The sequence below is a fragment of the Protopterus annectens genome, chromosome 3.part0 (assembly GCF_019279795.1).
Source record: "Protopterus annectens isolate FY-2018-M chromosome 3.part0, PAN1.0, whole genome shotgun sequence".
In the NCBI taxonomy this organism is placed as follows: Eukaryota; Metazoa; Chordata; order Ceratodontiformes; family Protopteridae; genus Protopterus; species Protopterus annectens.
In genome coordinates, this window is record NC_056731.1 from 108,575,589 (window position 1) to 108,591,840 (window position 16,252).

The following is a 16,252-nucleotide window of genomic DNA, read 5'->3' on the forward strand; positions in this document are numbered from 1 at the left end:
GCATGTTTGAGTGGGTTAAGTGTTGGTTGTGTCAGGATTTGCTGCATTTTGAAAGCTGTGACAGGTGCTGGTGGAGGATGGAGGATGGAGAGACACAATTCCCCCAGTGGTATGATCATCAAATTCACCATCAGGTTGGGGATTACAGGTTTATTAAGAGGCAGAGGGGAGAACACTGACGTATATCACAAATCCATCATATGTTGTTGCAATGGAGGAGAATAATATCTTGGTTCTGGGCATTTTTCCCAGCTACAGTGGTCATTTCTACAATATGAGAAGCAGTGTGGTCAGGTACTGGAGTATGAGGATCCAAAATGATGAAATGGTGTAAAATAAGTGACATGATGGTGATTGGCATATGACACCTGTAAAAAAAACATCTTCAAAGAAAAATGATTCATTCCAAAACTTGCTCTGCTCCCATAAGCTCTTTCCCTACACCCACTGCACTAGTAATAAGTGCTGCAAAATGTTCGAATGCAGATTGTTTATCCATAATTTTATTATTAAATGCTTCTCTTAAGTGTGGCAGCACATAACTGTCATGAAAGAACATGTCCCTTCAAAACATAACATTACATTAACTGGTATTTGACAGGTATGCACATCTACCCAGAGGCTAATATAGTAAAAGCTCACCACTTTATCTCCAGTTTCAGACATCCTACTTTGTTGTATTAACTGGTTTTCACATCAGTCATTGAAAGCTATATAAGAAGCTGGGCTTTCTATCCATTATGGTGGAAAGAGACATGGTCCCTGGTGTTCTTGTACAGAAACCTGTATGCAAATCCCACTTTGCACTGAACACTTATATAAAGGAGCATCTGAGAGAATGGAAGACCAGTGAATATCCAATCTATACAGGTAACCAAGAAAGAGAAGTAAGCCATGGCTGACATATTCTCAGAGTAAATCAGTGCAGATTATAACTATCTGGCACAGCAGAGTATAAGTGTCTGGCACAACAATAATTTGGGTGCACAAAGGTTGCTGATGGCACTGTAGTATACAGAAACAACCACGTAGGTAAATTATGAAAACTAAATATTGTGTTCTTCACCATCAAGGTCACTGCAGTATGAGGAAAAAGATGTTCCTGCACTTAAAAACAGTAACTGTAAGGGGGCAGGATTAGTAAATCTGGACTGGGAGGTTTGAATGAGAAGGTGGAAAGGCAACACTGTAACAATTGAACTAGTGATGTCTTATTTCTTTTCATGATGTTATTTTTGGCCATAGCTTACTAATAAAAAACAGGTCTATGAAAATGTACCCTGTAAACAGTGACTCACCTTGGTGAATTGAGCGCAGTAACATCAGTGTAGGAAGCTAATGCATTCTTGTGTGACATTAATTATAAAATGTCTCAGAAAAATTCAGTTCTAATAAACAATGCCGAGTCTGCTTTAATTTAAATGCCATTTATTCATTATTTCCATGAATGTTTTAAAAAGTGTTAAATACAGCTGTATACCATTAATCATGACATCTCTATTATCCATTTAAACATGACTTCAACTGAAATATGAGTAACATATCAGATAATAAATCTTATAAATTTTATCTTTTGTATAAGAAGTTCTTCCGCTTAATAACTTTTTGTAGTATTACTTAAGTCTTATTTTATTTTTATTTAAATGTTTGTGTTTTTTATTTAACTATTTAAACATGTCATAAAACTAATTTAACTATGGTCTGGTGTCCTTTTGTACAGTAAAATGAAAGCATAATGTGAATGCATATTCATTGGAGTACTTCAGTCAACTAATTTGTAAATGTCTAAGGATTTCAATGTATGTCCACATGTATACACACGCACACACACACACACACACACACACACACACACACACACACACACACACACACACACATGTACACAGAGATTTACAACTTTTGTCTTGCTAATAGTATGCTTTACTGTCTTGTTGATTACAGGTTTCCAAGGATCTAGCCACCATCTTCTGCCATATACTTTTATCCAAGGGGCAAACCTTGAGTGGAGGATATTCAAAAGGCCAAGGTTTTAACTTAAGTCTACCGTACTCTTTCCTCCCCACTGATATATTAGCAAAACCAACTCTATAAAATCTAAAGGTGTTACTACTCAGTTCCAGGAGCTTAAATAAGAAACTTCACTCCCTCCAAGCTCTCCTGACACTGGAGAATACAGACAGTTGTACAATTACCAAGACATGGTTTAAAACTGTGAAGAGCATCCCGGCAATGCAGAGCTACAATGTCTTCCACACATTTAGACCAACTACTGCACAGGGAGAGACTAAGGGTGGAGGCGTCTCTATTTGTATCAAAAACAAAAAACCTCAAGGCTGATCAATTAGGATGATAAGCTTGAGCTTTTCCACATCCATATCACTACAGGCAAAGTCACAGACCATACCCTTGCAAGTTATAGGTCCCTATCTATGACCCAGGAAACCTGTAACACATACTTAACCTTACTGGAGTCGCTCAACATTCAACCCAATACCATAGTCATAGGTGACGTTAACAACCGCACTATAAACTGGGAATCATACGTGACCCCAAACATGCAGGCCCAGAGATATCTTGACTTTGTCAACACAAACACCCTGAACCAGATAGCTCATATGCCCATTAAGGGGAAGAACTTACTGGATTTGGTCTTCACTAACATGGGTGAATGATGACCCCCCCCCTCCCACCAGTGTAATGTTTTCTGATGAGGCCAGACTTATAAAACTGTCTCCTTTGAAACAGAAACTATTCTAAGGCAAACTTCATACTAGTATGTGATAACCTGGTGAAATTGCAATGCTCCCAAGCCTTGAGAACACCCTGTACAAAATTGCTCACAGAGACCTTGTAAATCATGTCAATAGTTGCAAAGAACAAAGCACCCTGTTGGAATCCCAGTATAAACAGGTTATACAACAAAAGGAAGAAAGTCATGGCAAAAATAAGGTAGTGCAACACCCATCAGGATAAAAAAAAATCTTTCATCAATCTAAAGAAGCAACTCAGAGGGCAAATCAAGTCTACCAAAGCCAAAATTTAAATAAAACAAAAATAGCTTCCCAGACAAGGACTCGTGAGGCTTTCTTTAGTTATGACCCCAACTGCTTGATATTTATTTTAGTGCAATATTCCTTTGCTCTGAAAATAAATAGATAGATAGATAGATAGATAGATAGATAGATAGATAGATAGACAGACAGACAGATATATAAACATGCCTCAAAAGAAGAGAAAAAAAATGTACACAGGAACATACAGCAGTCCAGGGTATGGTGCTAAGTTCCACTTATAAATTACATTTTTAAATGTTAAGAGGTCATGGGAATACAGACCTTGCAGCATTCAAATGTAGGTGCAAAGGTGTGGCAGAAGGAAGCATTTTTATATGTATATCTACACCTATATCTACACCTCCTCATCAACACTCTAGAATCCCTTGCCTTCGATCACCTGACTATTAAATGGTTCAGATCCTACCTTAGCAATAGGCAACAAGCAGTTCTCTGGCAAAACAATATATCATCCCTCCAGCCAGTGACTCTCGGAGTCCCTCAAGGCTCTATTCTAGGACCACTGCTTTTTTCATTATTTATCAATGACCTCCATCTAGCACTCCCGCAAGCCACCTGCATTCAATATGCAGAAGATTCTACCCTAGTATGCTCAGCAAACTCCCCTTCAGAACTACTCTCTAACCCAAGATGTATTTAACATAGTAGAAACATGGTTTACTAAGAGATGCCTCCTTCTCAATGCTAAAAAAACTAGGTTCCTCCTCTTTACACCCACCAATAAAACCTTACCCATTGATTTCTCTGTGTTCTCCAATAACACCACTATCATACTTCCTGAGACAACCACCAAACTGCTCGGAATAACTATTGACAATCACCTTACCTTTGATACCCACATAAATAACACTATCAAAACTGTCAATAGAAAAATTGGTTCCTTATACAGGATGAAACCTTTCCTCACCCCTATAGCCAGAACTAAAATTGCTCACTCTCACTTAATATCAACTCTTCTGTACGCTTCGCCCATATATACTAACCTAAAGAAAAATAATCTTACCAAACTAACAAATTCTTATAATAACATCGCCAGATTTGCAACTGGAAATCCCTTTAGAACCCACCACTGCCTGAATCTAAGGCAACTAGGCTGGCTGGAACTTCAAAACCAACTGATAGTATCCCAACTCACCATTGCCCACAAGATCTTCTACCAACCCAACAACACTCCTATACTCTCCAATCTCATCCTCCAGTACAAATATCTTAACTCCCTGCGCTCTTCCAACAAACTCCTTGCCTGCATATGCAAGTCTAACAACCTGGCTGGAGACTCTCTTTATTCTAACACTGTTGGAAAAATCTGGAACCTACTGCCAAATGAACTAACATTACTTTCTTCCTTGCCTCTATTTAAACACAACCTCAAAAAACACCTAAATTCTCACTGGCTATGCCCCTGCAGCAATCCTGACTAATCTTCTTCCTCTCTTCTTCTTTTTCTAATTTCACCTCCTGTTAATTCTTATTTCTACTACTCTTACTTCAACTACTTATACTCTAAATGGATTGTTACATGCTCACTCCTTGTTAGATTTACTAACTGTTGTTCCTAAATTGATATGCCTAAAGAGTAATTCCTACTCTATATTACTACTACTTCCTACAAGGCATACTTTTTAATTTTAAACATTATTTACTTGTAATTTTTATTTTTATTTTTATTTTAATCCCTGTGGATAATTTTCTAAGTTGTATAACTGCCGGAGCTTTTCTCCCCGGGCTTCTACTGAAAATGGAAATATATCCAGTTAGACTAGCCTGGTTAACAAATGTAAAATAAAATAAATAAATAAATACACTTGGAACTATTAAGACATTGACAGAATAAGAAAATGTGAATTAATGTACATTTTAAAGTAAAAAAAAGACTATAATTAATTATTGTCAGTGTTTATTAAGTGTAATTCACCACCTTTTCTCCAAAGACACCATTTTTTGGAGGAATTAAGAGGGAAAAAGCTAAAATTTGAGCCAAAATCAGGTACAGTTGAGAGATATGTCATCAGATGTCATGGCTATAACTGCTGGGTGGGGGTGACGGCTGGTGGGATAAAATTAACTGATCCTTTTGTCATTTGTTCAGTTTAAACAGTCACTTTTTGGCTTGGAAGGACAAATGTGCATCTGTAAGAAGTAAGATGAACTACTTAACTGGACACCTGATATGCACAGACAGACATGGCATAATTTCTTGTTGGACTTCTTTGGAGGGAAATGGCTAGATAACTGCTGCTGTTTGCTTATTATTTTGGTTTTCCAGGACTAATATGATTATGTGAAGAAGCGTGCAACATTTTAATGTGTGGCAACTGTTTGTTTGGTGCAAAGGTGAAATATGTGGTCATACTTTTTTATCATGATCTTCATCTAAATTGTACATAGATGTGGCTATAACTGCTTGGTGTGGGTTTTGTACGTGATGGCAACTGACTGTTGTCACTTGCTCAGTTTAATATTCATCCCTCTAAAAACAAGGGATAAATGTATCACAGAATATCCAAACCTTTAGAACTTCTGTGGGCTGGAGGCCCACACACACTAAGGCTATATAAATGGATTTTGACATGTGCTTAGTAATGACCTCTGCCATGAGCCAAACCTAGTTTAAAACCAGCATTGCCCATACGTGTACACAGATGGTCTCTGTACTTGTGTGGAGGACTGGGGAAGATGTCATTATTTCTTTAACATTCATCCTAAACCTCAGAGATCACAGTATCTTATGTCAGGCTGGGGACAGTGTGGTCATTATTTCTCTAACTTTCTTCACAAACTTCATATAGGTGCATGGATGGTCACTATAGCTTGTATAAGAGCACTATACTGCCTGTAGAAGTGACACATTGTAGACATTATTGTAATCATTATTTTCTTTTCATTTTCCTTGCAATCAAACATCTGGTGCATACATATGTACATATATATATATATATATATATATATATATATATATATATATATATAGGTGGCTATCTTTTTTTGGGACGGTAAATAAACATGCTGTTTATATATGCCTGACAGCAAATATGTAATGTTGTCTTTTCAGTTTTGTCCAAGTTTGACATCAGAAGGATACACAGAAGGTGGCTCTCTTTTGAGATGAGGAGACATACTGTATATAAATATGACAGCAGCAGTAGCTTGACATATGAATGTGGGCATTTATGCCTTAATTTTAATCCCAATTTAAACCAGAGAGAGATACACAGAAAGTGAATAACTACTTTCAGGTGGGGGGTTGGGGGCAAGTCATATTCCCAGATATTTGTATTCTCACAAGCATTTGCTTTCTCAAGTTTATCATGAACTAGTGTTTGGTCAGCTTTGAGTATTAAAAATTGAATATAACTTATTCCTTCCATGAAACAAACAAGTTGGATTGAATTTCTTTTCCACACACATGATTTTTGTTCTGGTCATCACTGGATCAAAAGGTTGGAAAAAAGTTCTAAAATGCACCTCATAAAGTCGATAACCCTATGGTTTCTGGGTGCCTAGCAGCCTACGGCTTAATTCAATTATTATAGGGTAGTCTTGGTCAATTAGGATGTGCTGAAATGATGCATGAGAAAGCAGAGTTGAAGAGTAAGATTGAATTCCTTTCTGTAACCATGTTTTTATTCAAGGAATCATTGGATGAAAAAGTTGTTTAAAAAAACTCTTACATGCATCTTGGAGCATCTAGAAACCTTATGGCTTAATACTGTCATTCCCACAGTAGCTATTACAGTGTAGTTTTGGTTAGTTAGGATGTGCTAAAAGGATGCAGGTAAAGACTACATGTATTTCTTTGGTGATGGTTTTTGTTCAGGTAATCAATGGAGGAAAAGATTGTTTGAAAAACTCTAAAATGCATCTTGGAACATCTAGAAACCTTATGGTTCCTGGGGGCCTAGTGATCCCAAGACTCCCAGTTTAGTACTGTTATTTCAATTGCAGTTATTACAGTGTAATCTTGGTTAGTTATGTTGTGCTGAAATGGTGCAGGTAAAGGCCTAATTTCTTTCTTAGCTTAATACTGTTAGTCCTACTGCAGTTAGTACAGTGTACTTTTGGTTAGTTAGAATGGGCTGAAAGGATGCAGGTAAAAACTAAATTTATTTCTTTGATCATGTTTTTTTTTTTGTGCAGGCAATCACTGGATGAAAAGGTTGCTTAAAAAACTCTAAAATGCATCTTGGGACATCTAAAAAATTCATGACTTCTGAGGGCCTTATAGCCCCCAGAGCTCCACCTTATTGCAGTTGTTTCCTACTCAGTTATCAGGGTGCAGTCTTGACTGGAGACAACATGTTGAATGAATGAATGAACTGCAGGATGAATGAATGAATAACTGCAGGAAAAAAACTTCTCAGACAAAATGTGAGAAAAAGGAAGGAAAAAGTAATCTGGATAGTGTGAGTAGGCCAGCATGAGTTGGGGGGCACTATGGAGCTTTTATACCAAGGGTACCAGTTTACCTAAAGCTGGCTCTGTCCAGTAAGGAGGGATTTGGGGAGGCATGTAGACAGTAACCTGGCCTACAACCATCATGTGTCTATGGCTGTATGAAAATCCTTCTATGTTGGGCAACTTATAAGCAGGGGCATAGCATCTAAGTCCAAAGAAGTCATCGTTCCACTACATGTAACCCTTATCAAACCAGTCACTGAGTACAAAGCTGCCTTCATTATGTACCTGACCAGCCATATACAACAACTGGAATATCCAAAGAAGTTCCTCAGAAAAAAAAAAAGATACAGAATATGAATAACATGTCCTCCTCAGATCACCTCAAAGCCCTATCCCCATGCTCAGTCTCCTACAGACTGTTGAGGGGTGATCTATGCCTGGCATACAATCCATCTTTGGATCCTGCTCTGATGTACCTTCTGCATATCTGCAAAACAAATAGCATCAGAAATACCTAGTCTAAGGACTTAAACCTTGCTTGTGACATAAATAAGATATGTTAGAGAAGACTGGGATGTATCGCAGGAAATACTCCTTCTCTGGAACAGGCTTCACATCCATGTGAAGCAGAGTTCTTCCACAACTCAGTTCAAATGTAATTTGGACCAGTAGATGTGGAATCAGAAATTCACTCCTTATCTGCCATCTATGTCACTAATGGACAGAGGCAGCTGACCACCCAAGCCCTAGCCTACATATACACCTGAGAATAATCTTAAGGTCCCTACACTTGTCAGATAATTTTGAGATATATTGTTAGGCTTAAAATGGCCATTGTGGTTGTTAGCCTGATATACATCTATCAACCTATTTGCAGTACTATCAATTTAGAAAGCTGCAGCATGCTTCTATTCTTGTGCCTACCTGAGGACAGAAGTCAGCACCCCCATCCACCTACCCTAAATGTCCACCTGCTGCAAGCAAGACAACCTCTATGAAGGCAAACTACTAGGCAGCTGGGAAGGGAGATTGGGAAATTAGCAGCTGCCTAGTAGTGTGCTTTGGTAGAGGCACACTACTAGGCAGCTGGGAAGGGAGATTGGGAAATTAGCAGCTATTGGTTCACCCATCGATGTGTGTTTGCCAGTCGAGGCAAGTAAACATTTTTTAACTAAAAGACAAGCCAGCATTCTCAGTAGCAAAGGGGCTTGGGCTGGCAGTTGTCAGATGGGATAATGCATCTGATATTAAGGTTCATACCACCCAAGTTAAGAGTTCTCCTCCCCTCCATAGCCAAAGAATCCCTGCCCTCATTAGCCACACAAGCATGATGCTCCACCATCCAACTCTCACCCCTAAATGGAGGGGCAGCAATCTCACAAAATGTGTTTCTAAAGGTGAGTTTTCCATGGAGAGGGAACATTCACCTTCTGAAGGCTTATGGCAGGATTTTACCAGCACATCCAAGTAAGGGAATGAAAGGGTCTAGAGAGTTAAGGACACAACTCAGAAGTAAGGAGAGCCATGGGGCCCAAAAACAAATAAACAAACAAATAAAATAAAAGGGAACCACCAGCACCACAATTCCATCTTGCAGTACCAGTATGTTTACTAAAGAGAGAATATACAGCTCTACAAGTATTTTAACAGTGCCACTGACAACTCTGTAACACCGTGGCAGGCACCTCATCCGTCTTTTTATCCCCATCCATGCCTACTCAACTTCATATACTGACATCATGCAATATCAGGTATGTATAAATATAGAGTCGAAGAACTCATAGTAGCTTTGCCTGATCTGCAGCATTTTCAAAGAGTTTCCCTCCCTTTCTATAAATTCCTGTCACTTCTTCCTATGTTTCTCACTACATTTAACTCAGTCACTCCAATGGAGCTCAGGAAGTTTGCACTGAAACTTCTAGTGGGCGGAGCCTAAACCATTTGGCAGAATCAAATTATGTCCTCACATTTCAAACAAATGTTCATATCTCCAGGATTATAGGCACGGCCGGCCTTAGGCATAGGCGAACTAGGCAACTGCCTAGGGCGCTGTACAGGCCAGCCTAGTAAAGGGCGCAGTTTGTCTTCATTTATTTATTTTAATTAATTTACTTGTTTTATTATGCAAATGCATAATAAGAAAAGTACATTAATTAAAATGAATAAATAAACCACAGAGCGCCGGAATCATAAGGCGAGTGGTGAGTGCCCTCCCACTTTTAAACCTGTAGTGTGGCCAATCAACAACTACTTTTTAAAAAAAAAAAAAAAAAAAAGCTTCACTCCACCTTTCAGGATAAATATATGTGCATCATACGCATGTACGCCAACACCACTGATGTAAAGACGTTCTGTGGTGGCGCGCGGAAATTAAACTAGCACTTCAAGACAGGGATTAATTCCGTGTGTATACATGTGGCCATTTCGTTTAAAAAGGAGGTAAGTAAGTGTATTTGTGTGTGTGTCTGTGTAGTTTAAACCAGGTTACTGTATGCGAGAGAAAGTATGTGTGTATGTATGTATGGAATTTAAATTAGTCGCTCTGTTTGAATGAGAGAGAAAGTGCATGTGTTACTGTGTACGAGAGTAGATGTGTGTAGGAATGGAAGGTGTGTGTCTGTGTGTTGTATGAGAGAGTACGAGTGTGTGGAATTTAATCCAGTTTAGGTTTTGTGTGAAAGAGAATGCGTGTGTGTTGTTTCGTGAGACAGTAGGTGTGTTTGTGTGTGTGTGTTTATTGCTATGTGACAGAAAGCAGCTGTCCAGATAAAATTTGTAGTTCTGTGATTTGCCACTTAAGATAATTATAAATATATATAATATATATAGTGAAGATAATTATAAATATATATATCTAGTGTTTATAGTGTTTATACATATATATATATTGTTTAAATGAGCAGCGTGGTTGCATTTATTTTAAGTGTGTTTTTTATACAAGTTTACATTTTTCGAATACTGAATTTTTAATGTAGGATTGATTTTAAGCAGTTTTATATTAGTGTTTTTGTAGATCAACAAAGTCAACAAAAATGTGTTTTACTGATAACAGCAAGGCAGGTCACGATAACACTTGTTTATGGTACAATGTAAAGTACAAAAGTTAATCTATGGTGTCTTTTTTAAGCACTGTTTCTGACTTCATGTGAGCACAAGCTTTGGCTGTGGCAGTATATGAAAGGCCTATGTGTACTGATATATTGAATAAAAATACCCTGATAACTGAATGCTATAGTTTTTTAACCTGCTTTATTGTAGGTTGAAAGTTTAAGTGAGTCTTCACCAAAAGCCCCTTATTTATTTTGTTTGTTATCAATGTGGTCTTTTTCAGCAAGTGGTAAGGTTAGTAAAATACAATGTTACAACCCTTAGTAAATTTAAAGAAAAAAAACTATAATTTATTTACAGTCCACATTTTGGGTCAAGGGTGTGTTTCATTGAATGGAGAACTAGTCATGCAAGGCAGATTAATGTTAAGCTTATTCTCTTTCCATTCGTGGTGTCAGTCTAATATTTTGCAGGCTTGTAGGAATCTTTAGTTATTCAGTTTGTTGGTGATGATACAGTACATTCTAGACTGTTTTCCATAGGTGGAAGCTGAACTGCCGCCATGCCTGCTCTCAGAAGTCTGGTTCTGTCAAAATGTGTCTAGTTCAATAGATTAAAAGCTAATGTTTGGTTTGGCACTAGGAAGTATGCAGCCAGTCCCTTAAACTTGTCAATTATGCGTTCCCAAAGTGGAGAGAGCATTACTGATGTTGATGGAACGGGTGATGAGACGTATTGTTGGACAGAAGCAAGTGACCATGAACTTCTTAGTAATTTCCTATTGCAATATCACCAACTTACCAATTTTTTAATGTAATATAGGCAATTGATTTTTCAAGGGTAGCAGGCACTGAATTTGTAGATAAAAACATTGATATGTAAAGTTGTTTGCCAGTAGCATCCTCTTCATTAGTTACATATTTCTTTAATGTGGAATTCAGATGATTTTACTTCTTCTTAAGGTAAGTCCATAGATGGTAATGTATGCCGTTTCAATGAATGTGCGTTTTCATGCAGTTTCAATGAATGTGGGTTTTCATGCTGTTTCAATGAATGTGGGCTTTCAAGCTGCTTCAATGAATGTGGGTTTTCATGCCGCTTCAATGAATGTGGGTTTTCATGCCGCTTCAATGAATGTGGGTTTTCATGCCGCTTCAATGAATGTGGGTTTTCATGCCACTTCAATGAATGTGGGTTTTCATGCCGCTTCAATGAATGTGGGTTTTCATGCCGCTTCAATGAATGTGGGTTTTCATGCCGCTTCAATGAATGTGGGTTTTCATGCTGCTTCAATGAATGTGGGTTTTCATGCCGCTTCAATGAATGTGGGTTTTCATGCCGCTTCAATGAATGTGGGTTTTCATGCCGCTTCAATGAATGTGGGTTTTCATGCCGCTTCAATGAATGTGGGTTTTCATGCAGCTTCAATGAATGTGGGTTTTCATGCCGTTTCAATGAATGTGGGTTTTCATGCCGTTTCAATGAATGTGGGTTTTCATGCCGTTTCAATGAATGTGGGTTTTCATGCCGTTTCAATGAATGTGGGTTTTCATGCTGTTTCAATGAATGTGGGTTTCAAGGGCAGAGAAGTTTACTGCTCAAGTTAAGTCTGTTTTCATTGTGAGACTGGTTGTTTAGCAAATGGCTATCTGTGTTTGTGCTATTTTATTTCAATATCTGTAATCATTGTAGAAGCAAATAATAGAACAGTATGCATGGTAACTGGTGAGGTAACCAAATAATGGAACATTGGAATGGCTGAGGAGGGGGCTGCTGCTGGGGATTGCTGCAGGAGGGGCTGCTCTGGGGTGGCGGTCTATTACCCTTCCTAGGACCCTATTAGACCATGATCTGGCTCTGGTATTTCACGTAGAAAATACATATGCAAAGGTAGCTGGAGTTTAGCTACATTACAAGGTATCTTTCTTCTGATGTATTTAAATAATTTAAGGAAATGACTGGAATGGCTTTCTTTGGGAATGACCCAGTCAGTGGGTGTGGCTCAAATAGGGGTATTTCATGAGTGTGGTGTGGGTGCGGCTTAAGGGGCGCCACAGCACTACTTCGCCTAGGGCGCCATTTTGGCTAAGGCCGGCCCTGATTATAGGGGTTATGAAAGTATAAATAAACTCTTCAACACAAACTATTTTTATAGTGACAGCATTCGTTAAGTTCTAGCTCTTAAACTGAATTTTATAAGTCGCAATAAACACAGTAACTATTACATTTGTAATATTTTGTAAACAACTTACAATATCTCAACAACTACACAAGTTACACACATACTGTCAGCAGCATTTTATTCATCTAACTGAGAGCTTTCATATGAGGCTAAGTTGTTCTGGCTGTGTTACTTGGTTGTTGAGATATTTAGAAAAATGTGAAAGTTATATGTATATAAATTAATATTGTAAAAACAATAGTTAATATCCACTTACCTGCACAGGACAGAGGCAAAATATTAATGCAGTTGAGTTTGCCATTGTGTAAGCTTTAAGATGAAATCTTTTAAAACCTTGTACATAGCATGGTTTGGGGATTATTGCTGCAAATATGAATAAGCAATATGTGATGCCTAGAGGCATCAGAAGGAGTTAACTGCAGATGTGGCTGGAGGCGTCACTTGGATATAATGAGTTAAAACATTTATTTTCCCCATCCTTCAACCACAGTTTCTCTGTGTTTACGGCTTCTTTGGCTTGCAAATAAGATTTTGTCTTCTTTGTGACATCTTCACTGGGTTTTCATCCTCTGGTCAATTTTCTAACCATTATACAATGCTTTCTCATTTCACAGATAATTTATTGTATCTCTGTCTTTATAAACAGTTAGTTACATCCTTTTTCCACATGTTCCTCTCCTAAAATAGAATATACCCTTTCTTACACCTTCCTTAATATTGCTTCACACTTTTTCTTATTGTGACAATTACATGTTTATTTATCACTACATTTCCCAGCGAACTAAAGTCTACCTTTCTGTAACTATGAGGTTCACTGTTCTTGTTTTCTACTCCAGCATTATGCTAAGGATGTTGGACTACATGGTCACTACTAGTCATTGGCTGCCACACCTCAATATGTGCCACACCATCTGCACCCTTGCCGCCTTTATAGCAAATGTATTGTCATATTCTCCCTGGTCTGTCTTATCTTGCTTGCCTTGAGGCTAGAGGGAACTCTTGAACAGAGTTTTTGGCTAGGCTTGAAATGGTCTGCTCTCTGATGGCCTGTTTCTTACCTATGAACCTATCAACCGATGATTAGTATGAGACTAACATTACTTGCCTTCTGGCAGGAGACCTCTCACTGTACAACTCTGTTTTTGTCTGACAAGGCTTCTACTAATATTCTGTCTCTCCTCACTCTAAATGTTGGCACCTCTTTGCTCATTCCATGAGTAATAAAGGTTCCTAATGAGTGTGTTTCTCCTCATTTTCAGCAGTGGTGCTGCGGTAGCATTGTCGCCTCACAGTAAGAAGCTGACCAGTTTGACTCTCAGCTAGAGCGTCTTCTGCGTGGAGACATGCATGAATGGGCGCACCTTCTTTGAAGGTTGTGCATCAGGGCTGGAAACTCGGCACATAAAAATCAACTGCCAGTCATTAGCAGACCGGAGTTCCGCTGTGGCGACCCCTAACCGGGAAAAGCTGGAAGACACAACAACAACAACACCAACTTAATCCAGATTTTGAGATTGTAATCACCATTCATTCCTATTGCAGGTGGCCTGTATATTGTAGTTACCCAGCAGGAAAACTTTGCTTCCTTCCAGTCTCAAGTCTGTCATTTCAGTGTTTACGTCCTTGTCCCTAGTATTCTCAGTCTGTTCTACAATTAATTTATCCCATTCCAAATACACAATAGGTTATATTTTCTTGACATGAAGGCGACAATAAGCCCTTATGGTCTGCTGTTTAAGTGTATTTAACATTTTACTTTCTTTCCATCCCAGCCTTCCCACATAACTCTTTCTCTACCTGTCCATGTCCATTAAATACTACTTTGGAGTCCCTCTACATCCACCCATTCTGGTAGTCAGTTCCCCTTGGTCTACACTTTTCTCTGTGATGAACTGCTTTCTCAGATCCAGACAGCTATTATTCCTTACAATCTGTAACTTATGCCTCCCCCGCCCCCTGTGTTTTACTTATTTAGGATGAACCCCTTTTGTATTTCCCTGACATGATACTGTGCACCAGTGTTACTCTATCCATCTTGTTTTAGTCTCATGTGAAAGGAACTCAAGCTCCTCTGGCTTGTAGAATACCCTTTAACCTCATCCCACACTATTTTGGGGCCTTTTCCCTGGATTTTTTCTAACAACATGATGTCTCTTTCTTTGTATGGCCTTTAGAACTGCACACAGTACTCATGATGGGGTGTGACCAGGGCCTGACAGAGTGAAAGAGTTATCAGTGTTGTGGAATATACCACCTATTGATATATCCCAGCATTCTATATGTGGCCAGTGCCATTTCAGTCTATTCCTGGAGCTCAAATGCATCTGTGATTAGCACAACAAGATTTGATTCCTTCTTTGTTACCATCAGTTCCACCTTCCCAATTGATAATTCACACCACAGTTGCTGTGGCCCAAATGCAGTCTTCTGCATTAGTCTGCAATGAATCTAAACTACCACCATTTTGTCACCTTTGCCAGCCTTTATCAAATTCTCCCAAAAGCTGTTCAACAATTCTCCACTGCTGTATATATCTTTCTGTAATCAACAAAGAGGTTAATCTTTTTCTCTGTTCTCTCTTATATGTCTGAGACAAACACAGCAAAGAGTTCTGAGCCCAGGATTAATTAACTAGCAACTTGGTTTTCTCCTGTCTACAGCCTATTGCTTCCTGCCTTTCAAGTATGCATTTTCACCTCCACCTCCTTTGTTTCCTTCCACATACACTGAATCAGGATTTTTCTATATTTCAGTATCCAGTTATTGTTGTCCCTACTTTTGTTATTTCTAAGATATCTATATCCTCTTGACAACATATGGTTGATTCATTGTATTATCTAGCCTACTGGTATTCAAAAAAGCATCATCTTCATCTCAGTTTACCACCTTTACAAGTAGCACATTACACTACACAAACTAGCCATTAGAAAGAAACTGTGAATGTATTTTGTCAGAGTGTTGTAGCAAACCTAAGGCAGCTGCCTGTCCTCTCACCTTTCATCCAATCCCTTCAGGAATCTAACACACTTTTAATGGCATCAAGTGCCTTAGATTTTGCCCTGCATTTCACTATCTGATTCCACCTATTGTGAATACCTCTGAAAATACTTTCATTCCAGCACGTTTCCTGCAAACATAAATGAATTTGTGGTGATGTCAGTAAAGTTTTATGAATTTTCCTAGACAGATTTTGTATTTATCTTTTTGGATGATGAGTAAAATACCACAAGCTAGAATGCAGTTTTGCAGGAAGGGTTTATAAAAATGTAAAATGCTACTATACAAAATATTCCTTTTGCAGGTAAATTTCAGTGACATTGTAGAGTATGCAAATGTAGAGCTATGGTGCATGTAATGCAGCACACTGTTTGTGTGTAACACAAGACTTGTGACTTTTATCGCACTGTAGTACTGTGATACCATACTGCAGTGCAATCTAACTATTATGCTGTGTATTGCTGTGATACCATGTTGCAGTACCATCTGAGTTTTATACTTTGGATTACTAGGCTACCATGCTGTAGTACAATCTGAGTATTACACTGTG